At 40.5% G+C, this 23,527-nt stretch overlaps 1 protein-coding gene across 1 annotated transcript in view; it reads left to right on the top strand.

Annotated features, from left to right (window-relative positions):
- The first annotated feature begins 12,598 nt into the window (after positions 1-12,598).
- The window catches only part of ABCA5 (ATP binding cassette subfamily A member 5), an 81,568-nt gene continuing 70,639 nt past the window's right edge, over positions 12,599-23,527 (top strand). Inside the window, exon 1 of the mRNA XM_068530730.1 lies at positions 12,599-12,655. The gene's annotated coding sequence lies outside the window, so the exon portion shown is untranslated. The remainder of the gene's footprint in view (positions 12,656-23,527) is intronic.

The raw sequence follows: 23,527 nt of genomic DNA, 5'->3' as shown, positions 1-23,527 counted from the left end.
CGGGTTTCCTTAGGTCAATAATACCCCTTTTTGGTCTGTTCTTGAGCTACGTTTCCTCTAAGGCGGTTCCGTGCCTCTTGCAAGCTACATTCCTCTCCCCTTACAGGATATTTGCATAGTTAGGAGGCGGTTGTTTTTGAAGGCCTGGGTACCTCTGTCTCACCTGATATAATGAGGTAACTTCTCGACTTTTTCCCACCGTGCATTACAGCTGTTTATTCAACACTTGAACCATTTCCCTTAATTCATAGTATAGCCCTAGAACCTTTGTATCCATCAGCCAGAGTGAGGCTCATTGTTCATTTCTCTGATCTCACTCCTCGCCCCCAGCAGCAGTGCAATATTGTGATTTATGGAAAATATATATTTTTCATCATTCAGATGACCAAAATATATTTCTCATATATATTTGTTCTTTGTCCACAATTCCTGGCTCACAACTCCCCAAATCCTTGGACTTAACATCCTAAGTGATAAGAGAAATGGGAGCATTTTTGTTATAATGTTTGGTGTCTTGTCCTCAGTTCCTGCAAAACTTCAGAGTCATAAAATTGGAATTGGTGTCTTGTTTTTCATAGCAAGCCTCTTTCCACCACAATTGGGTTTATGTTAAGAAGGTGACTTTTGGAAAGCACCTAAGGATGGGGGCTGGTTGCCAGGGAAACCAATCATCCCACTCCCTGATTTCCGGGGAGGGGAGAGGAGCTGGAGGAATCAGTCACCAATGGCCAGTGAGCTAATCAATCATGCCTATGTAATGAAGCCTCCATAAAAACCAAAAAAAGGAGGGGGTTCAGAGAGCTTCCAGGTGGGGGAACCAGAATGCTCTCACGTGCCACCAGGCCCCAAGCTCCAGGAGGACAGACACTCCTTTGCTCAGGACCTTGCCCTGTGTATCTCTCTCTTCATCTGGCTGTTGACTCAAATCCTTTAATATCCTTTGTAATAAACCAGTAATCTAGTGAGTCAACGGGTTTTCTGAGTTCTGTGAGCCGCTCTAGCAAATTAATTGAACCCAAGGAGGGGGTCTTGGAAACCTCAAATCTGTAGCCAGTGGATCAGAAGCACAAGTAACAAGCTGGGCTTGCAATTGGCACCTGAAGTGGAGGACAGTCTTGTGGGACTGAGTCCTTTATCTGTAGAATCTCATGGAATCTCAGGCTATCTCCAGGTAGATACAGGCAGACCACAGAGATACTGCAGGTTCGGTTCCAGACCACCGCAATAAATCGATTATCGCAAGGAACTGAGTCACACGAATTTTTTGGTTTCCCAGTGCATATAAAGATTATGTTTACACTATACTACCGTAGTTTACTAAGTGTGCAATAGCATTATGTCTTACAAAAAGCACATACCTTATAAAACATACTTTATTGTTAAATATTGCGATCCATCATCTGAGCCTTCAGCAAGTCATAATCTTTTTACAACATTGACATCAAAGATCACTCATCACAGATCACCCTAGCAAATATAATAATAATGAAAAAGTTTGAAATATTGTGAGAATGACCAAAATGTGACAAAGACACGAAGTGAGCAAATGCTGTCGGAAGAATGGTGCTGATGGACTTGCTGGATGGAGGATTGCCAACAACCTTCAATTTATATATGTATTTTAAAAAAAGGCAATAAATCAAAGTATAATAAAAGCAGGTATGCCTATAGTGTCAGAATTGGGTTGAACTGTAGTACACCCAGCTAGTATCCTGAGCGTTGATTGGTGGCATAGGGGAAACGCCCCCCGCCGCACATTGGAATTGGGTCCAGAACCCAAAATAAACTGTTTTACTAATCCTCAGAGAAAAAAGTGAAGTGAACCAGCTCGACTTGATTGTCTCCAGGTTTGGGGGGAAGGAAATCTTTCAATATGGCTTTTTGGCTGTAGGAGGTTGGGTGGGGAAAGCACAGGAGCCAGTTTAGACTCAGTACTTCCCTCTCTTTTTCTGTAGACGCTTCTATTTCGTGTTGACTCTTGAATTTTCTTTTTTTTCCTGGTGGTCCTTTTAAAATCTAAGTCAGGTCATATCACTCCATTTAAAATTCTCCAGTGGCCCCCCCCCCCACCTCTTTGAGAGTGAAAGCTGACGTCTCTCACTGGCTCTCTGGGCCCGTAAGGCTCTGCCTGCATCCTCACTCCCAGTACCTCCCTAACCTGGTCCAGTTCTCTCCTCTTCCTTCTTTCTGCTGAGACCCGCTGGCCTCCCTGTTAGTCCTCAAGCTCACCGGGTGTTTACCTGCCTCAGGGTCTCCTACCTGGAACATTCTTTCCTCCTTCCACCCCTTCCTATATCCTCAGGGCTTGCTTCTTTTCTTTCTTTAAATCTTTGCTAAAATATCCCCTCAAAGTGACCTTCTCTGACCGAGCTCATTGAAACTACAGCCCTCAGCTCTGCCCCTGCTTGTTTTCGTTTTCCTCCATAGCACCTGTCACTTTCTAATACACGGCATCGTTTCCTTCTTCATTTTATTTACAGATTGTCCTGCTGCTCTTCTCCCTCCCAAGATACGCGTCACGAGGGCAGAGATTTTCTAAAATAGCACCTGGCACACAGCATTTCATAAACGTTGGTTGAATTTGTTTGTTTGTTTTGTTTGTTTTATTTTGCTCATGACATCGAGGGAGAGAAGTTCTTTGAGGATGTTTCTCCTGCCCCTTCCATCCTTCTCACTCAGTCTTCTCCAACAACCTATTTCATATATCTTGATGAAAGGCAGTCTTGTTCCTAGAAAACCTGTTCCAGGGTGTAATAAGCTTGCAGTCAACCTGTTCCAGGGTGTAATAAGCTCTTAAGCAGGATTCCTTCCTTGTAGAGCAGTTTATCCAACTACATCTGTAAGCATCTCAGCTCAGATTTCTTTGTTCAATGGAGTCACGTAGAAATACATACCGAAATAAAATATCCTTCACTCTAAGTGTCTTCGTTCAACGGGGTTACATAGAAATACATACCTAAATAAATATCCTTCACTCTCTGCATTGCAAGGTCTATCTATTTTGGTGGTAAGGTAGTCTAGGAGGAGAAGGAGAGGGCAGTTGGAAGTTTATTTTGTTTATTTATTTTAAAATTTATTTTATTTATTTATTTTTGGCTGCCTTGGGTCTTTGCTGCTGCACGCGGGCTATGTCTAGTTGCGGCGAGCAGGGGCTACTCTTCGTTGTGGTGTGCGGGCTTCTCACTGTGGTGGCTTCTCTTGTTGTGGCGCATGGGCTCTAAGGTGCGTGGGCTTCAGTAGTTGTGGCACACGGGCTTAGCTGCTCCACGGCATGTGGGATCTTCCCGGACCAGGGCTCGAACCCGTGTCCCCTGCATTGGCAGGCCACCAGGGACGCCCCGGAAGTTTATTTTAACTCCCTTGTTTTGATTCATTTATTTGCTATTCCTTCTTTTATTTCCCCCACATTATTAATGCCTCTTTGGCAAGTGGGTGACTTCTGTGAGTGGCAGAATTATGAGCAGTGAGGAGGGGGTTCCCTTCAGACTCCACTACATATTTTTCCAGGTGTTTTTTCTTGAGCCTCTGCATCCTTAGTCACTTCCGGTGATAACTAAATCTCTGCTAGCCCCTTGGCAGATTTTGAAGGTATTTAATATGAAATCAAAACACGATTTTAAGTGAGATATTGATTTTGAAGTTTCATAACCAAAATATATGTAGTTTAATGATACATAGGTTTGTCTCTCAAGAACTCTGTAGTCTTATTAGCTTCAAACCACCTCAGCTAAATCCTTTATGTTATTTTGAACTCTTACCAGTTAACTCTGAAGACACTTGTTCACTAGAATCAAAGCTCACTTGATCATTAGACTAAACATGAAAAATCATCATCATTGTGTCTCAGGTGCTATATGCCAAGTACTTCACGTGTGTCATCTCATTTAACCCCCCCCAGAAACCTATTTAGGTAATTAGAAGGGTAATTTTTTAAAGGTTAAAATCATAACCCTAATACACATATAAAATGCACACGTGTCCATTTATTTATTTAACATATTTTATTTAATGATAACTTATTAACAAACGAGGAAACCAATAAGGTGTTATAACTGATTCAAAGAACAGTTCAAAGAACTACACAAATGTAGTCAATTAGGAATACTGAAATGAACTTACAAATAAATGTAAAACAGGTTAATATCCAAAGACAATGATCAATTACATTTCAGTAGACACAATTCGCATATGGACAAGACTCATTTGAATTACTATCAGTATTTTACATCTTGTGGAGTTACAAAATAGCTCAAGGAAATAACCTATATGGGAAAAGAGTCTGAAAAAGAATGGATATATGTATGTGTATAACTGATTCACTTTGCTGTACACCTGAAACTAACACAACATTGTAAATCAACTATACTCCATAAAAAATAAAAATTAAATTTAAAAAAATAGCTCAAGGACAATGAAAGGTAGAGATAACCCAGAAGGTTGTGCTAGACAGGTCACCCAATACTCTTCACCCATTTCAAAGTCTTTTACTATTGTTGTTTCAGTGTTTTCCTGACAGTATGATTCCAACTTTGGAGGTTTTAGAACTCAGTGCATAGGAATAAAAGATCACTTTACTATAAATAAAATCTTCAAATTTTTGGTAAACAAAAGATGATCTTTAAATAAAGCAAGTAATCACAGAATGTTAGATCTGGATCAAACGTTGCAGATAAAACTTCACATTTTATACGTGAGAGAATCTGAGGTTAAATAATTTGCCTAAAGTCACAAAGCTGGGTGTTGGCAGGTCAAGAGTAGAACAGAGAAACCAGGACTTTCTCCTAGAGTATTATTAAAATAAAGAGAAACAAAAAAATTTTAAAACCTTGTGTGTTAGAATTACCTTTAGATATATTACATTTAACAAATTACCCCTCAGGACTTCCCTGGTGGTGCAGTGGTTAAGACTCCACACTTCTACTGCAGGGGTCCCGGGTTCGATCCCTGGTCGGAGAACTAAGATCCCACATGCTGCACCACACGGCCGAAAAAAAAAAAAATTACCCCTCTATCGTTACCAAGATGAACTGGGGTCTACTTGCCCATGGCACAGCAAAGCCAGTCTACTGACACTGGGCAGTGGTGAAGGAAAGTCCAGCGTTTACGGCAGGGCACCCAGAAAGGAGAACAGGGAGCTCATGCTCAAAAGACCCCAACTCCCTGATGGCTTTCAGAGAAGGGTTTTTAAAGGCCATGTTTTCAGTGAGGGTTGCAGGGTGCATGACTTTCTTCTGATTGGTGGGTGGTGAGGTAACAGGGTGCTGCTTCTGGAATCTTAATCATCAACCTTCTGGTTCCAGCCAGGCTGGGGTCCATGTGCCTGTGGTCAGCATGCAGTCACCACCCTCCACCTGGGTAGGGGGATAACTTCTGCAGAACAACTCAAAGATAAGTGTCAGATTGTTATGTATAGACCTTGAGGGGGAAGTAGGGCTCTGCTTCATCACTGAACTGTTGTTTAAACCATCACTCCTTTTCTTGCTTGGCTGCTTTTCCTTTGTTTCTGCATTCCCTCACTTGCCTAATTAGTAACTGCTTGGGTCTGCTCTGTGGAACTCAGGGAAGGCCTAGAAGATTAAGCCTCTTCCTCCAAACAAGAAACAGGGGACATGGAGGACCTTTTGTACCCAGGGGGGCCCTGCAGGGTCCTGGTCAGTTTTAATCCCCCCTTTTCTCTGATATTCCTCAATCCTAGGGGGACCAGGGGTGGGACAAGAAAAGGAATACAGTTTTGGATAGAGAAGTTAATCATAAACTTGGCAGGGGAACTCGGTTTTAGGGGGACTCAGTTTCACTACGATAAAAATGAACTGAAGCAAATATCAGTTAGGAAAGTTCCCTAAGATCATAGTTCAGGACAAGATCAGGGACTGTGTTGGTATCAGAAAACTTATTTTCTCCCATCAGGACAAAAGTGACAAACTCACATTGCCTAATGACACAAATGGTATATTCATTTTAAGATTACAAATATTTTCTTTAACTGTAAGGTTTCACTGAACTGAGTATTATTTCTTTGATTCAATATATCTGCCAGGAGACATTCTCTGAAAAGGCATGCTCATCAACTGACAGTCTCTTTTTAATTAAGTCAAAGGATTCCCCTGCCTTAAGGACACATTATCAAAGAGATTACTTCAGTTACAGACTTGGACACCGCTTTAGTAAATTAAGGATGTACTTGACATTTAATCCAACAGAAAAGCAACCTGAGAGCTACAATATTTAAATTAAAAATCAAGTCATGTTCAGGTTTGATTCATATATATGTACATATATATATATAAGTACATGTATATATAAACAAATCAGTTTGTTACAGTGCTTCTTTGCTACTTAAGCTACTGAAATGCACGTATAGGTAATCAGTACAGCTTGATTTAACATACTTTCACAAGTGGGAAAGTCCTGGAGATCCATTGATCTGCTTATTCATATTGTAGTTGTCAAGACAGGCAGACCCTCAGATATATTGCATGTTCAGTTGCACTAAAATAAAGCGAATATCGGAATAAAATGAGTCACATGAATTTTTTCATGTGAAAAAATGAAAAAATAAGTACATATAAAAGTTATGTTTACACTATACTATAGTCTGTTAAGTATGCAATAAAATTATGTCTAAAAAAATAATGTGGATAACAATTTTAAAATATTGCCGTTGGAAAAGTGGCACTAACAGATTTGATTGATGAAGGGTTGCCACAAACCTTCAGTTTGTTAAAAAATACGGTATCGGGCTTCCCTGGTGGCGCAGTGGTTGAGAGTCTGCCTGCTAATGCAGGGGACACGGGTTCGAGCCCTGGTCTGGGAGGATCCCACATGCCGCGGAGCGGCTGGGCCCGTGAGCCACAACTACTGAGCCTGCGCATCTGGGGCCTGTGCTCCGCAACAAGAGAGGCCGCGACGGTGAGAGGCCCGCGCACCGCGATGAAGAGTGGCCCCCGCTCGCCACAACTGGAGAGAGCCCTCGCACAGAAGCGAGGACCCAACACAGCCAAAAATAAATAATAAATAAAAGATTAAAAACAAAAACAAAAACAAAAAAACACCCAAATCCCCAAACAGAATTATTAGAAAAAAAAAATACGGTGTCTGTGAAGCGCAATAAAGCATAGCACAATAAAACAAGCTCTGCCTGTATAACAGTAAGTAAACAGATACCATAACTTACTGTTGTGGGAAATAAGCAAAGGCTCCTGCATGGGACTGAATCACATAACTGTTTTTTCTACTTAATCCATGTCCGTTTTCCAAAATCATTCACTCTGACTTTGAGAAAGCAGTCCTCTGACCAAAGTAGCAACTAATCAGTCAACATTAGTGTTGGAGAAAGATTGTTTAGGTCTTTTATGACCTAAAGGCTGGAGCACATCTGGTGAACAAGGAAAAAGTGTTGCAATCTCTTGTTTGGAATAGAGATCATCTGTCCTGGGCTAGTACATGCTTGGCTAAAAAAATTACTTGTGCTGGCAAAGGCATAAACATTCCCAACATAATGAGATTTTCTCTTCAGGTACATCTTGCATTTGGAAAAATCAAAAATGTTGGAGGGACTGCTGTAAAATCTCTTCACTGTACTTGCAATTTTTTTTTTTTTTTATAAATTTATTTATTTTTTTATTTTTAGCTGTGTTGGGTCTTCGTTTCTGTGCAAGGGCTTTCTCTAGTTGTGGCGAGCGGGGGCCACTCTTCATTGCAGTGCGCGGGCCTCTCACTATCGCGGCCTCTCTTGTTGCGGAGCACAGGCTCCAGACGCGCAGGCTCAGTAGTTGTGGCTCACGGGCCCAGTTGCTCCGCGGCATGTGGGATCCTCCCAGACCAGGGCTCGAACCCGTGTCCCCTGCATTGGCAGGCAGATTCTCAACCACTGCGCCACCAGGGAAGCCCTGTACTTGCAATTTTAATTGGTTCACCTTCCAGCACCACGACGAGTTTTAGACACCACCATCTGAATGTCATATTGAGCACTTTGGGTCTGTCGAAAACTTTATTAAAATTGCAAATTGGGATTTGAGTATACAGACTATAGAGGTTAAATGAAACTGGGATTTAATCTAGAGAAGAGAAAAATTATTTTTAATCCTGAGTTAGTGATTCAGTAAGTGCAGAGACCGCCTGAGTTCCACGTTTAGTTGACGTAGACCATACAGCCTCTCTTTTTCTCACAAATGCAGATCCAATTCATGAATAAATCTGTAGGCTCCACCTTCAACATTTATCTAGAAACGGACTTTTGTTGTCACCTCCACCTCACCTTGGTCCAAGCCACTGTCCCACTAATTTATTACTATCACCAGTGATATCATAATGGAAGATACTGAATTTATCAGGGAACATTAAACTACTATTTCTTAAGAATTTGGGGACTTCCCTGGTGGCGCAGTGGTTAAGAATCCCCCACCAATGCAGCCCTGGTCCAGGAAGATCCCACATGCCGCGGAGCAACTAAGCCCGTGTGCCACAACTACTGAGCCTGCGCTCTAGAGCCTGCAAGCTACAACTACTGAGCCCGTGAGCCACAACTACTGAGCCCGTGTGCCACAACTACTGAAGCCCATGCGCCTAGAGCCCGTGCTCCGCGACAGGAGAAGCCACTGCAATGAGAAGCCCGCACACCGCAATAAAGAGTAGCCCCCGCTCACCACAACTAGAGAAAGCCTGCACACAGCAACGAAGACCCAACGCAGCCAAACATAAGTAAATAAATAAATTAATTTTTTTAAAAAAGAATTTTGATTGTCTGTGTTCACTCTGAGTGTAAAACGTTATCAGCAAAGGCATTAACGAATCTCCAGGCTTTTCCACCGTATTTGATTTCTGAAATATTTATACTGATAACGGTTTACCTAGACATATTTAACCTAGGCTAGGCTGTGTGCGCTTTCTACTTCGAAAAATATTCCTGTGCAGCTCTTACTATTGTAACACATCAAACAAACTTAACCCAATTATTTCTAGCATCTCCCTTTTCATAAAATAAAAGCACAAACCTTGGTGCTTTTCCAGAGGCCCTCTAGGAAATCTCAAAGATGGTTTTATTATAAAAGATAGTCTGAAATTTTTTTTTAAATTCTATATAAAAAATGTTGTCAAAGGAAATTGGGGGGCTTGATTAAGGTAGGGTAATGGGTGCCTGAGAAACTATTTAATCAAAGTGACAGTATAACACTTAAAAATAAGCATAGATGGGAATTCCCTGGCAGTCCAGTGGTTAGGACTTGGCACTTCCACTGCAGGGGGCATGGGTTTAATCCCTGGTTGGGGAACTAAAATCCCACATGCCACACGGTGTGGCTGAACAAAAACAAAAATAAAAATAAAAATAAGCATAGAAAATAAATGTCCATCTATGAACCAGGAAGTGGTCCCTCACCAAACCCAGAATCTGCCAGCACTCTGAACATGGGCTTCAGATCCAAGTCCCCAGAACTGTGAGAAGTAAGTTTCCGTGGTTTATTAAATAATTAAATTTTTTAAAAGCATAGAAATAGCATTATTGTACAGAACTTAGCTCTTTCATAAGCGAGGATCTTTGCTTTTCTTTTTCTTGAATAATCGAGTTCATAATAAAGTCCATATAAAATGAAGAAACTTATTTATGACACGGACCCTCTGCTTTGTAGGCAGATTATACATCAGGTAAACAATAAACTTTGATATCATAGGTGAAGGCAATAATTGGTAAACCAAGGAAGACAGCCCATCAGAATTGAGAAAATTTTGTTATAATTTTTAACATTTCATAGCTTTTATTGAGACTCAGGTATAATAAATCAAAGCAGATAAATTCAGTTTCAGAGTTTTGTGCTTAATTATGCTCTTTCATATTCTGGAACAAACTGACATTTTAGGACAGTAGTTTCTTAGCGTATGATGTCAATATAATACTAATATTAATACTAGGATGACATTAACCTAAATATGCAGTGTGTTCATTATTCTTATCTTCAAACCAATCAAATAACTTTTCAGTTTTTCAATTTCCAAAACATTAAGTCTTGATATTTATAACTCACATAGACAAAAGTTCTTTAGGATACTCAACAGGTCCTAAAAGTATAAAGTAACTCAGAGACTAAAAAGTCTAAAGATTGTTGCTTCAGAACAAAACTAGTGTTCCTTGAAAAGTGAAAGAACAGTGGTATTTCTCTGTCACTCTTTTTCTTGGTATAGTTTCAACCTCTTGTTTATAACCTTTCATGAAAGTGATGAGCTTCTATCTCACAGAGAAAAGCAGGGAGTGGACGGTTGAGAGCTATCAGACACAAGCCCTTCTTAGCAGACTAGCAGCACCCATGAATACACATAACTTTCTGCAGCTGTATTATTATGGACTGAATAGTTGTGTCCTGCCACCCCAATCCACATATTGAAATCCTAACCCCCAATGTGATGATATTAGGAGATGGTACCTTTGGGAGGTGATTAGGTCATGAGGGTGGAGCCCTCCTGAATGGGATTAGTGCCCTTATAAAAGAGCTCCCAGAGAGCTGTCTCACCCCGTCACCCATGTGAGGACATGTCACTCATGTGAGGACACAGAGAGAAAATGCCCATCTATGAGCCAGGAAGCAGGCTCTCTCCAGACACCAACTCTGCCAGCACCTTGATCCTAGGCTTCCTAGTCTCCAAAACTGTGAGAAATAAATGTTGTGTAACCCATCGAGTCCATGGTATTTTTGTTATATCAGCCTGAACAGGCTAAGACACACATACATCTCTTACATGGTCTTAAAATGGCAAAAAAAAAGAATACATTGATTAATATGACCCAAAGCTATGGCTTCTCTGTAGCACAGAAAAATAAAAAGCCAAAGTATATAATGATCATCTGTTGTTTAACTCAATTTAATGTCAACCCAAGGCTGGATGGGAAATGTGAGCTGGAGGAAGACGGGTGGATAAGACATAACAATCAAAGACAGCTTGGAGGTTCTGAATTTGGGTGGCTCCAGGGGCAGGAATGCGATGAAGAGAGATAAAGATCTCAGGATGGTAAGCACCTTTCTCTGAAAGAGACGATTTCTGTTTGAGATGAAATGAGTTTGAGATGCCGAAACAATCAGAGGGAAATGAGCATCAAGCATTTGGCGATTCATCACTAGATTCGCAGGATGTGTCAGGGCAGTCGTTTGCGCTGGGTCTTCAGGGTAACAGATTTGTGAATTGTCTTCATTGAGGTCATGCAAATAGACGAAATAGCCAAAGAGAAATTTGTTTCAGAATTTAATTGTTACTCTGTGCCTAAGTATTACTTGTTTTGTTCCTGAAATAGTGTTGCTTATAACTGTTTTGAAAGTGCAAAAGCCAAAAGAGGTTACACCATAGCACGTTCAGGCTTGAGGTCACCAACACAATTAAAAAAAAAAAAGTTTTGATGAACACTTCAAGGAGACTCAGAGAATTATGCCAGTTTCACCTTCCTTTTCCCTACTTGGAACTTCCTTCTGCGTTGGTTTCCCTTTAATTTGTGACTTACATGAATTTTTAGCTCATTAATTTCTTGTTGTGCCTGACTTGAATTTTGCAACACTGTTCTGGTTTACCTTGATGCCAACCTGGAAATCTAATGGGATTCTGCTTTTGCAACTAGCTCATGGTTTTTATTCAGGAGATGATACGCCCACCTTGCCTAGGTGCCCAGAGCACAATTGCCTGGTTTTCAACTCATGGTAAATCTAGTATAGCTTGTGGCTCGGTCACCACTATCTTTTCAAAATGTTTCAGGAAATTTATAAACATTACGAAATTATGTTATGAAAACCAATTGTATTTCTACCTTTTGCAATATACACATCAGTATTTAGGACAGTGCGTGGCACACAACAGGTGCTCAATAAATAAATGTTGAATAAATGGGTGGGGGTCTTGAATAGGTAGTTAGGTAAGTTTGAGTTATTTACTGAGGTGGTTCTGATCCCCTGTAAGTTGCACTGTGAAATTTGAACTACTCATTATGCTGGGGGTAGAGATGGAACCATAAAATGCGTGGCATTTGACCTCGAAGATAAGCCCTTGAAACACACATGAGAAAATATTCTTGGAACTCTAGACTTTTCATCTTCAGAGCTGGGTTTTGGGAAGACGATAGTGTTTTGAGTCTCACACATATGGAGATTTAAAATTTAAGAGTAATAAATGGGAGAGGGAGAGAATAGATAAAGAGCCAAGGTATGCTTGTCCCCATCTTCAACTTGACCACGTTTGCCCAAACTGTGGAAGGAGTCTCTTTGGGTTGGGGGAGGAGGAGGGTCTGGTTTGAGTGAACTCTAAGGTCCTTTACCCTGTCTCCTCGTAACTGGTGCCAGAGTAGGTTATGAATGGTGCAGTTCTGGGCTTGAACGTCTGGGAGTAGAAAGGACCTATGTGTCCTGCTTCCCAAGAAAGCCCAAGGTTGTGGCAAGTCCATGAAAGAAGAATCTCCACCCAGCATAGTTCAGTGGCAGTCAAGGAGGAGTGGTGTCATGGCATCTCTGGATAGAGAAGGTCCAAGGTGGCTGCCTAAGTCTTATTTGACTCTGACATAGCCCAGGGGGCGTAGACTAAAACTTTCCATTCTCATTGAAGGTCATCAAAATGGCAAAGGGAAGAAAGGTCGTGGAGCTGTTTGGGATGAAGATAACATGGGATGAACTTCATGAACTTGAAGTCCGTAAGTGATGGGCCAGACTATGTGATGAGGTGATAGCAGGGGTGCAGCCCAAATCGATGACCTGAATTGACAAATTGCCTCTCTGTAGAGGCCAGTGGAAGAGAGAGGGTGAGAGCAGACCCGAACTCTTCCCCTGCTGTAGGATCCCCGCTAGCCTGCCACATCATTATACCCTGGGCCCTGAATCTGTGCTGGCGGTAAGATGTCACATCCTGAAGGGACTGACGGTGTTAAACCTGAATGCAGGGATAAACGACTGAAGTCTTTGACTTTATTTAGCAGGTATTAGATTGCCTTCTCAGCCAGCAGACAACATGGGGACTCTATAGGGATTAAGTATTCAGAAAAATAAATTATCATTACAAACACCTGCGTTTGGGGCTCTCTCCTCTGTGCTCTTCCTAATATGTGTATTTCTTTAAGAGTGAGCCCATGTACCTACTTGGTTACCAGACGACTTACAACTAAGTAACAAAGTAGCAAGACTTCTTAAATCTTATAAGGGTAAAACATGAAATAGTTTTGAGGTATGTGCATTTATCACTTAGAGATGCAAATACTTATAAATTTTTTTTAAAATTATTTTATTTATTTACTTTTGGCTGCGTTGGGTCTTCGTTGCTGCGCACGGGCTTTCTCTAGTTGTGGTGAGTGGGGGCCACTCTTCCTTGTGGTGCGCGGGCTTCTCATTGCGGTGGCTTCTCTTTGTTGCATGGTGCGTGGGCTTTAGTAGTTGTGGCACGTGGGCTTAGTAGTTGTGGCTCGCAGGCTCTAGAGCACAGGCTCAGCAGCTGCAGGCACGGGCTTAGTTGCTCCGCGGCATGTGGGATCCTCCCGGACCAGGGCTCGAACCCATGACCCCTGAATTGGCAGGCGGATTCCCAACCACTATGCCACCAGGGAAGCCCTATAAATTGTTTTTGAATGTGCTCCTCTAGAAAGACTCGAGGAGGTTAGGGGCAAAGGCAACCGATCCACAAGACCAAGAGTTGTATTTTTAGTGTCCGGCTGAAGTGTTTGTAATACTAATGAAAGTTTAATTTCGGAAGGGACCACATCCAACTGAAGGACAGGGAGCAGGAAAGAGCTTTCTTCAGTAGCGTAAGGTCAGACGCATTTTTATTTCCACTGAAGCTTGAAATTCAACTGTGTTTAGAAAATTTCAGCATCCCAATGTTGGAAATAAGGCAAAGCACAAAGGGTTAGATGCAAAACAAAAAAATAAATGTTTGTGTGTTCCACTCAGCAGCCCCATCTGAGAGGAACATAAATTGGATTTACGTACTGTAATTTAAATAGTCCAATAGGAGGGAATACATCAGATAGAGAAGCAGTTCTCCCTTATTTTCCTATCTGCAACACGTATACATGGGCAAAATGAGGAAGAAAATGCCCCTTTTGGGCTTACGAAAAAGGATAGACCAAATAATAATAATACCCCAAGTTATTTACATAAGATTTCATTATAAAATTCTTTAATTACTCTTATTAAGATAGTTGGTGGGCTTCCTAGATAATACGCATTTAGCTCTCCTGTCTTTGCTTTACCCTACATTTACATATCTGTTGACTTTGAAAGAAGATTGTTATATTACCAGCAGTAATATATGCTTATTGTAGAAAATTTGAAAAGAATAGGCATAATCTTGCTACCCAGACATAATAACTTTTAATGTTTTGTTATATATTCCTTAAGGATTTTCTCTATGCATCTATACATTTATTTTCATAGTTGATATCATAGTACCTAAATAATTTTTCATCCTGTACTTTGTAAAATAAGTATTTTCCATGGTTAGGAAAAAAACTTTAACCCTTTCATTGATTGATTAATTTTCTGTCTTATGTTTTATCACAACATACTCAACTATTAATATTTTTTGAACAGTGTGTTTGTTTTCCTAGTCTAACATTATAAACAATACAAGGACTGTTTTTAAGTTTTCATATAGGGCTACATTCCAGTTACCGTTCCCTGATCCACACCCTCACCTCACACGCAGGATAGGGTCCTGGAGTAAGTCTAACCCCACTGGACTATGGCTTTATAAGAAAAGAAAGTGAGAGAAATCTTTCTCTCTCTCCACCACGTGTGCACATAGGGAGAGAGGGCAGCGGTCTGCAGGCCAGGAAGAGAGCTCTTACCAGAAATGACCTGCTGTACCTTGATCTTGGACTTGTAATCTCTGGACTGTGAAATATAAGTTTCTGTTATTTAAGTCACCCAGACTATGGCATTTTGTTATGGCAGGCTGAGCAGACTAACACATTTTAGAAGTTATTGATACGTACTGATAAATTACTTTCCAGAAAGTTGTTACCAATATACATTTCTCCAGCAGTATGTAAGGAGTCCTATTGCCCGGTACTCTCACTAGCACATTCAAAACATTTTTAAATTTTATTCTTTCAAGATGTATCTATGTATCAGTCATCTATCTCTCTTATCTATTCTTTTAAAAAAATTTTTTTTTTTTTTTTTGGCCGCGCCTCGGGGCTTGAGGGATCTTATTTTCCCAACCAGGGATCGAACCCGTGCCCTTGGCAGTGAAAGAGCAGACGCCTAACCACTGGACCTCCAGGGAATTCCCTCTTTTGAAGTTTTTTGAAGCTTGTTCTTTTAAAGGTTTATTTCATCCAAATAGACTTAGCTTCTATGGCATTGCCCCATGGATGTACCACTATATTTTGAAGTTCTCAGTGTTAGTAGTATTTCATAGAGGTAAAAATGGCCACTCAGGAATCCTAAAGCAAACACATAAGAAAAAAAAAACAACTTTTTTAAAATTTCCATTATTTCATCATCTCCATTTTATATTCATGGAAAGGAAAAGCTAAGAACTAGGAACCTGAGATGGTTTCAAGGTAATTTGTTAATAGGATTGACAATCAAAGACCTGTGATACAGGCTTTCTTCAGTATGAAGCCCTCATCTATTTTGCAATGAAAGATGTCATTTTTTTTTTCTTTTTGGCCGCGCCGTGGGGCATGTGCGATCTTAGTTCCCCGGCCAAGAGATCAAACCCTTGCCCCTGCAGTGGAAGCACGGAGTCGTAACCACTGGACCACCAGGGAAGTCCCCAAAGACGTCCTTTTTTTTAGAAAACAGTAATGTAGAAAAATTGTCACATGCACAGAAACCATACTCTCCCTCACTAGCTTTTTATCATGCTCTTAAATAAAGCCCTGGCTAGCAGAGCATTCTCCTTTCCTCACTATGCACCCTAGACTGTTTATGTTTCCTGAACGATAATTTTCTTTCCTTCGGCTTGCAATAGAAATCAGTAACTTAAGAGACAGCTTGGATCTGAGAACTAAATTCCACTTTTCGTCTACTTTTATACTAAAAACATCGTACCGTGCTCTGTGCAGAATGCAGATGTTCATAGCATAAATTAGTTTACTATTAAACAGTAACAGAATTTTGCCAGTTATTGCCACTGACAGTTTATCCTGAGGATAAATTCACAATGGTGTGACTTGTGTCTGACTCACTTTTCCATTCTCCATTCTTAACTCACCTGTTCCATACAGTATTACTTTACAGTACACTGTGCACTGTTTTCCTAACTTTGCCCTGAGCTGGCACCAAGTGAGTGGAGATGAAAATATCTTTCACGTCAGTCTGTCTTGCCTCATAACATTCTCAAGCTGTTTTCCCCATTGTAGCGTTTCAAGGGCAGTTCTGCCCTACTGGGTCCTCTTACAGCAGTTTGGATTTCCATGGAAGGGCTGCCTGCAGAGTTGATAATGGCACAGAGAAGAGAGAAAATTAAATTCTCCTGGGTTGACCAAGTGGGCAAAAGAGAGCAATCCAAGGTCAAACAAAGGATATTTCAAGAGTCAATCTTAAGGGACTTTCATTTTATGGAAAACCCAGCCAGAAATGCCCTCAGCTCAGAAAGTTTTTCTTATGAGGTTTGAGTTTGCATCTTAATGTTATTTTTATAGCATCAGTACTGGTTTTCATCTACCATAAATAGAAACAGCAACAACAATAACAACAAACCACTGAGTTGAGGAATTGAAATGATAATTTGAGCAGAGTGATGAATGGGTAGGGTATGGAGTAAAAATGCCAGTTCTTCATATAGAAAAATGTTCTATTTCAGGAAAAAAAAAACAAACTTGTGGTTCTTTAAAAAAGCCATTTCAGTGACGCTTGTTTTGTTCAATTTAGAAGTGCAGGTATAGCAATTCTAATTCCTTAAATGTCAAATGCTCTTTAAATTGAACAGAAAAAGATGTATTTAAGTGTGTAATGTACTTGGAATGAAATTAGGCTCCAATTTAATTCTTCTTCTGTGCCCACTGTAGTGTGGGAGATGCCAGTTTTTTGACAGTCATATAGAAAAAGATGACTTTTTAGTATTAGGATCTAATATAATTGAATGCATGCTGGAGAACAATACTCACATAGTTTCAATGGAGACTTTTAGAAAAGACTTGTGTCTAATTCAAAGAACATTTTGATTTTTGCAGAAGATCAGGTGGTGTTTCTCCTCTTTCTGTTGACCTGCATGCCTCTGAGAGGTGGGGTGACCAGGAGAGCTCAGCAATCCCACATCACTACAGTTCAGTTAAGATCCAGAGTTTTAAGTGTATTGGTATTCCCCCAGAAAAGGGAACTTTCTCTCATAATATTCAAACATGCCATAAAATAGTAACTCACGGCTTTATCAAGACTGCCCCAAAATGGTTATGTGGTCCTAGACAAATTTTAGACAAATTAGAGGTTATCAAGCCCTGATCGCAAAGAAAAAGAATAACAGTGTAGTGTGATTACTCTGTATGCTAAGTGTGTCACTTGTATTATATCATGTAATTCTCGTAACAGCCCTCTGAAATAGTTACTATTATTATTTCCAAGTAACAGATGAAGAAACTGAGACTGAGACATGTCAAACTTATTCCCCCAAGATCCCGCAGACAGTACGTGCTGGACCTGTGATCAGAATCTACATTTTGAAAGTCACTTTACTCTGTTGCTCCTGATCCTACACAAAGTCTTTCTTTTAATTAATTAATTAATTAATTAATTAATTAATTAATTTTTGGCTGTGTTGGGTCTTCGTTGCTGCGCGCGGGCTTTCTCTAGTTGTGGCGAGCGCAGGCTACTCTTTGTTGCGGTGCGTGGGCTTCTCACTGCGGTGGCTTCTCTTGTTGCGGAGCACGGGCTCTAGGCACGCGGGCTTCAGTAGTTGCAGCACGTGGCTTCAGTAGTTGTGGCTCACGGGCTCTAGAGCACAGGCTCAGTAGTTGTGGCTCACGGGCTTAGCTGCTCCGCGGCATGTGGGATCTTCCTGGACCAGGGCTCGAACCCGTGTCCCCTGCATTGGCAGGCGGATTCTTAACCACTGCGCCACCAGGGAAGCCCCTGATCCTACATAAAGTCTTGCAGGCTACAGGCGGTATGCTTGGGATGGAGGATTTGGAATAAAATGTTTCTGCAACTACCATATTCTTAAAATGTTATGATAGTTTATGAACAAACTGGCTACAAATAAATTTTTAGCATTGCCTGTAAGGCAGCACAAAGTACACATTTGATATTTTGAAACCAGTACATGCTTAAGATTTTGAAATACTTGATTTTTTTAACTGGTAAGTGGTCTCATTTTCCCAAATGTAGCCCTGAATGGAAGGGCCCAGGGTCTCTCGTTGTCTTTGAGCTAGTTTACAACTCAAAGTTGGAGTAATGCAGATGAATTTTGTGCAGAGGAATGCGAAGGATCATCGCCCTGTAGGTACCGCCCAATTTTGTATCCATGAGTAAATTTACTTCAGCATTCCTAATTGTCTGTGTGACTCTGTGTGTGTGTTTGAATTCTTCCTTGAACCAGTTGTAACGTCTGACTGACTTCCCCCATAATTTAATGAGTTAAATAAAATCTTTGATGTACGTTCACGTCGTATTTGTATATGACTCATGACTTCACCGTTAAATTTTTTTTCTTTAACACTTTATTTCTTCCTTCTATTTGAGCATCTATTACTGGGACCGAATCTAACCCCAATCCTGTTTTTGTATAGCCTACTAGCCAAGAATGATGTTCATATTTTTAGCAATTTAAAAAAGAAAAAAGAAAAATAATATTTCGGGGCATGGGAAGATTGTACACAATTCAAATTTTAGCATCCATAAATAAAGTTTGATTGGAGCACAGCCACGCTCATTAGTTTATATATTGTCTATGGCTGCCTTCCTGCTACAGCAGTTGCTCAGTTGCTACAGAGACCTGATCTAACCTTCTTGCCCTCTACCACCTTCCTTCTCGTTGCTGTAGCTCATCGCGGCACGTTCCTGGCCGCCACCCCCGCCCCTCCCCAACCAGACTCCCAGTGGCTGGAAGGATTCCGACGTCACCTTAGTTCTCTTAGTTCCGATGTCACCTTAGTTCTCTGAGTACCGTGGAACCCTTGAGAGCCCCTTTCGGGCTGCGGGTGTGGACGAGGCTCCCAGTGTCCACTGCTGTCTGTTGCGTTCCCTTGCTCTCTCCTCCCCCAAAGAACTGTCTCTGCTTCACTGATCCTCTGCTGGCCAAACCTTTGCTGCCTGCCCGCTGCTGCCTCCTAATCCAGCCTGTAGTATTACTAAAACATTGTAGTATTCAATTAGTATACTTATATTTTGAATTCCATCAATTAAAAAATTGTGAAAATTTGTTTTCTCCCTATTATAGAAGAGTCTATATAATATCCTAGATTTTGCCTCTTGGCCTGCAAAGCCTAAAATACATATCTCTAGCCCTTTAAAGAAAAAGTTTGCCTATCCCTGTTCTTTAACTGACAGGTACTATTCTAGCCCCTGGGGATATTGCGGGGACCAAGAAAGAAGTAGTTCGTGCCCCTGTGGGGCTCATCTTCTTAGAAGAAAGACTGAAAGTCAGCAAATTAATATGTATGTATGTACAGGAGACTGTCCTTGTTCTTAGGTAACACACACCATATTTAGGGGTAAAGGGGTTTGATGTATGCAACTTACTCTCACATGGTTCGGATAATAACAACGATGTGTGTATCTACAGAGTTTTGAGGGGGAAAGAGTGTTACCCAAGAATTCTGTGCCCAGCTAAATTATGATTCATGTGTTAAGGCAACAATATTGCATTGTAAGCATCAAACTTGCTAAGAGACTAGATCTTAATTATTCCCACCAGAAAAAAAGAAATGATAATTATGGGATGGGATGCGAAGTGAAAGAGGTGCTAGCTAATGCTGCAATGGCAATTATACTGCAATATATAAATGTACCAAATCAACATGCTATGCACCTTAAACTTACACAGTATGTTAAATATATTTCGATTTAAAAAACAGGTTTTTGGATGACCATGATGCCAAGTTAGATTTAGTATCTACTGACATCATACTCTGTTTTTTGGGTTTTTTTAAATTAATGAATTTATTTATTTATTTATGACTGTGTTGGGTCTTCGTTTCTGTACGAGGGCTTTCTCTAGTTATGGCGAGCGGGGGCCACTCTTCATCGCGGTGAGTGGGCCTCTCACTATCGTGGCCTCTCTTGTTGCGGAGCACAGGCTCCAGACGCGCAGGCTCAGTAGTTGTGGCTCACGGGCCCAGTTGCTCCGCGGCATGTGGGATCTTCCCAGACCAGGGCTCGAGCCCGTGTCGCCTGCATTGGCAGGCAGATTCCCAACCACTGCGCCACCAGGGAAGCCCTCATAACTCTGTTTTACAGTTGGTTCTGTGCATGGATTTCTCCTTCACTATAATTAAGCTTCTTGAGGGCAGGAACTATGCTTTGCTATAGTAGAGTGCCTTGCACATGTCAGAGTAAGAACTCAATGACCATTTGTAGAATTAAATTGAATAATGGCTGAAATCTCTTGCCAGGTATAAGCATATCATTGTACCTTCTTTCCTATGCTGTAGCACTATACATACATACATATATATGTGTTATCTTATGATTTTGATGAGGTTGTGGATATTATAAATATTCATATTTAAGCTAATAGTATATAAGTTCACTTTTCTCCTAGATAGGTACAAGAATGGGGTGTAAGAGCACCACCTGAAAAAAAAAAAAACAACACTAAAAGAAAATATAATTGAGTTGTTGAAAGCCCTAGGAATTGGTGGTGATATTTTTAAGCTCCAAAAACCTGGACCAGGAAAGGCAAATATGTGCTCCTCATATTATTTCTTCTCGTTTCCAGTGCCTTTTAGCAGACTGCTAACAGATGAGGGTACTCTTTCTTCACTAAGAGGATTGGTTTTAGGCTCCTTCTTAACCTGGTGTCCTCTTCAGCCACTACTGAGCCACGTGAGTCAGCATGTGAATGAAAAACTGGTTGTCCATTCTTGAAATAGAGGAGAAGGTAATCAAATCTAATTTTATAAACATCATTTCTTAATTTCCTTTAGTCCTTTCTTGCCTTCTGTTTGAGTGGTTTTTTTCTTTCCCTTTTCCTCCCTTCTTTATTTATGAGTTATATGTTTATCTCTACTTCTTAGTGGTATGTCAGTGGGGAATTATTGTGATGCAATGGTAGCTTCCAAGGCCACTACCAAGGGGTTAACTTGGAAAGGCTCACAGAACAAATTAAGATGCTGAAATCACACGGTTTGTTGACTCCATGTAAAGCCAATAGCAAGAGGCAAGGGAAAAGAGAGGGAGTAAGGTTAATCGTGTTCTTAGGAAAGGCTGCAGTTGAGATGGAAGGACCAAGTTACCTGAAGCCTGTAGAGGGAGATGTTCGTGTGTCCCGACCCCCCTGTTTCTGCACCAGCCTTCCCCTCTGACCTTGTGGCTGCGAGGACCAGCATTGAGGGTGAACAGATGGAAGGTGTCTGGAGCCCGTTCATACTTTCTCTACCAGACTCAGGGACTGGGATGCCTGGCTAGAGCTGTAACTCCACCCTGGTAACTTGCTGAGCATCCGTGGATTTTATCTAACTGGCTTCAGCAGAGGGCACATGGGGCCAAAGTAAATCCTCATGAAGTTTTGGTGTCTTGTATGTCTCACGAATGTGCTAACCTGGTCCTCCCATCCCTTTCTGTCTGTATGTTCAGTATCCATATAGTCTACTTTCTTTATCTATAGCAACATATCTATGTATCTGTTCATTGTTTCTTTCTTTCATTTTCTCTTACAGAATTGAATGTTCTTAAATGTTGCAGCAAACACACATGACAGGTGATTACAAATTTTTAACATGCATACTTGATTTTGCGATGTCCAAAATTAATCAGTGATTGATTGTAGCCTCCCCTCAGAAAAACCATAATTTAGGAACACAAAATGTTTCAACTGTAACCTCTCCTTCTTTCATGTTACGATGTTTTAATTTTCTTGGTTAGAATGCATTATTATTCCAACCAATACTCATTTAGTTTCCCCCAACATGTAAATTTGCACTCTCACAGACTAGGACTTTGCATTTCCATGGGAACCATTACCTTCCCTACTCAGCTGAGACTGCTGAGCAGAGGATAAGCTTGGCAACTTCCTGAGCCTTCAGAAAGTGAAAATCTCTTCAGGGTCCTAATTTACACAGGTATTTCAGTTCAGCTTCTCATTAAGTGGCTCTAGAGCCACATCTTCACTGGGTTAAAACCTCAATTCCTGGATCTTACTACTGTGACTTTGAATTTCACCTTTATTTCTGCCATCGGAAGCTTTTGCTTTCTCTATTTTGAGATCAGTTTTATATTTTAAAATAGTTACACTGTACCTGTCATTTCTATAAATTTGGAGTCTCATGCCACGACCGTCATTTCTAGGTAGAAAGACGATTTGGTTCCACAGGTCTTGCTAAACGAACTTCATCCAATTTATTCAAGAGGCTATCACGAAGAATCATCATCTCACTTCTGATTCTTAGAGTTTTTGGCAACAACGTATGGATATTATTCAAATCAACTCAATAAATAATATTGTGCTAAATATTTCAGGAAACATAAAGATGACTAAGATAGTCTCTGCACTCAAGAGGCAAACATTATACAGTACAGAGATGAAGAAATGTTCATAAATAATCATAAGGCAGAAAATCTTTACGTGCTAGAGAGATGCATATCGCTTTGCAATAATGCATGCTACATTTATTATTAAACAAAATAGTAAGCTCGTTAAAAGAAGGAAAAGGGAATGGAAAGAAAGCATTTGCTTGCAGTAGTAACAGGAAGAGTTTCATGGGGGAGGTGCTAGTTGAAATGTGTCTTGAATAATGAGTGGGATTTCTAAAAGTATCAATAATAATGGAGGGGGAAGTATTGGAAGAGAGGAAGTGAGTCTTCCAGGTTGAGAGAAAAGCATCCGTTTAGATAAGGAGATGGGAGAGTGGAGGGCATAAATAAGGAACAGCAACTAGTGCAATTTGCCAGGTTAGGATGTTAGAAGACAGTATTATTAGAATGTCAAAATAAAAGAAATGGAAATAAAGCTTGGGTCAGGATGAGGTGGTACAAGATGGGCACTAATTATTTAATTTAAAGTTTCTTACTGTCCTATTTATCTAAAAGGAAAGGAAGATGTTGGTTTTACCTTTTAAGGATAAACTTAAGAACCAGGATCACTTAAAATTTAGTTTGAGTGGTTTCCTCTTGTCAATGTCCTGATAGCTTAGTTTCACTAGTTTCCGAGGTAAACTGAATCAGCATTTTTGTCTCTCAGGCATACAAGCTCCATCTAGTGGCCAAAGAAGGTAAGCACTGGAATGAAAATCGACATAGAAAACATTTATTTTTCACTTGTTTATATAATGATTAGCTAATAAAAGTGGGCCATACTCTAACTGGACCGGGAAATCAAGTAGTCTCAAACAACTTTTATCATTGATTTAAGAAAATATTGGATCAGATAAAAATGGATTATAGACCAAGGACTTCTTAAACATGAAACC

This window comes from Eschrichtius robustus, chromosome 20 (assembly GCF_028021215.1).
Source record: "Eschrichtius robustus isolate mEscRob2 chromosome 20, mEscRob2.pri, whole genome shotgun sequence".
In the NCBI taxonomy this organism is placed as follows: Eukaryota; Metazoa; Chordata; class Mammalia; order Artiodactyla; family Eschrichtiidae; genus Eschrichtius; species Eschrichtius robustus.
This window is presented reverse-complemented; position numbering and strand designations above follow the sequence as displayed.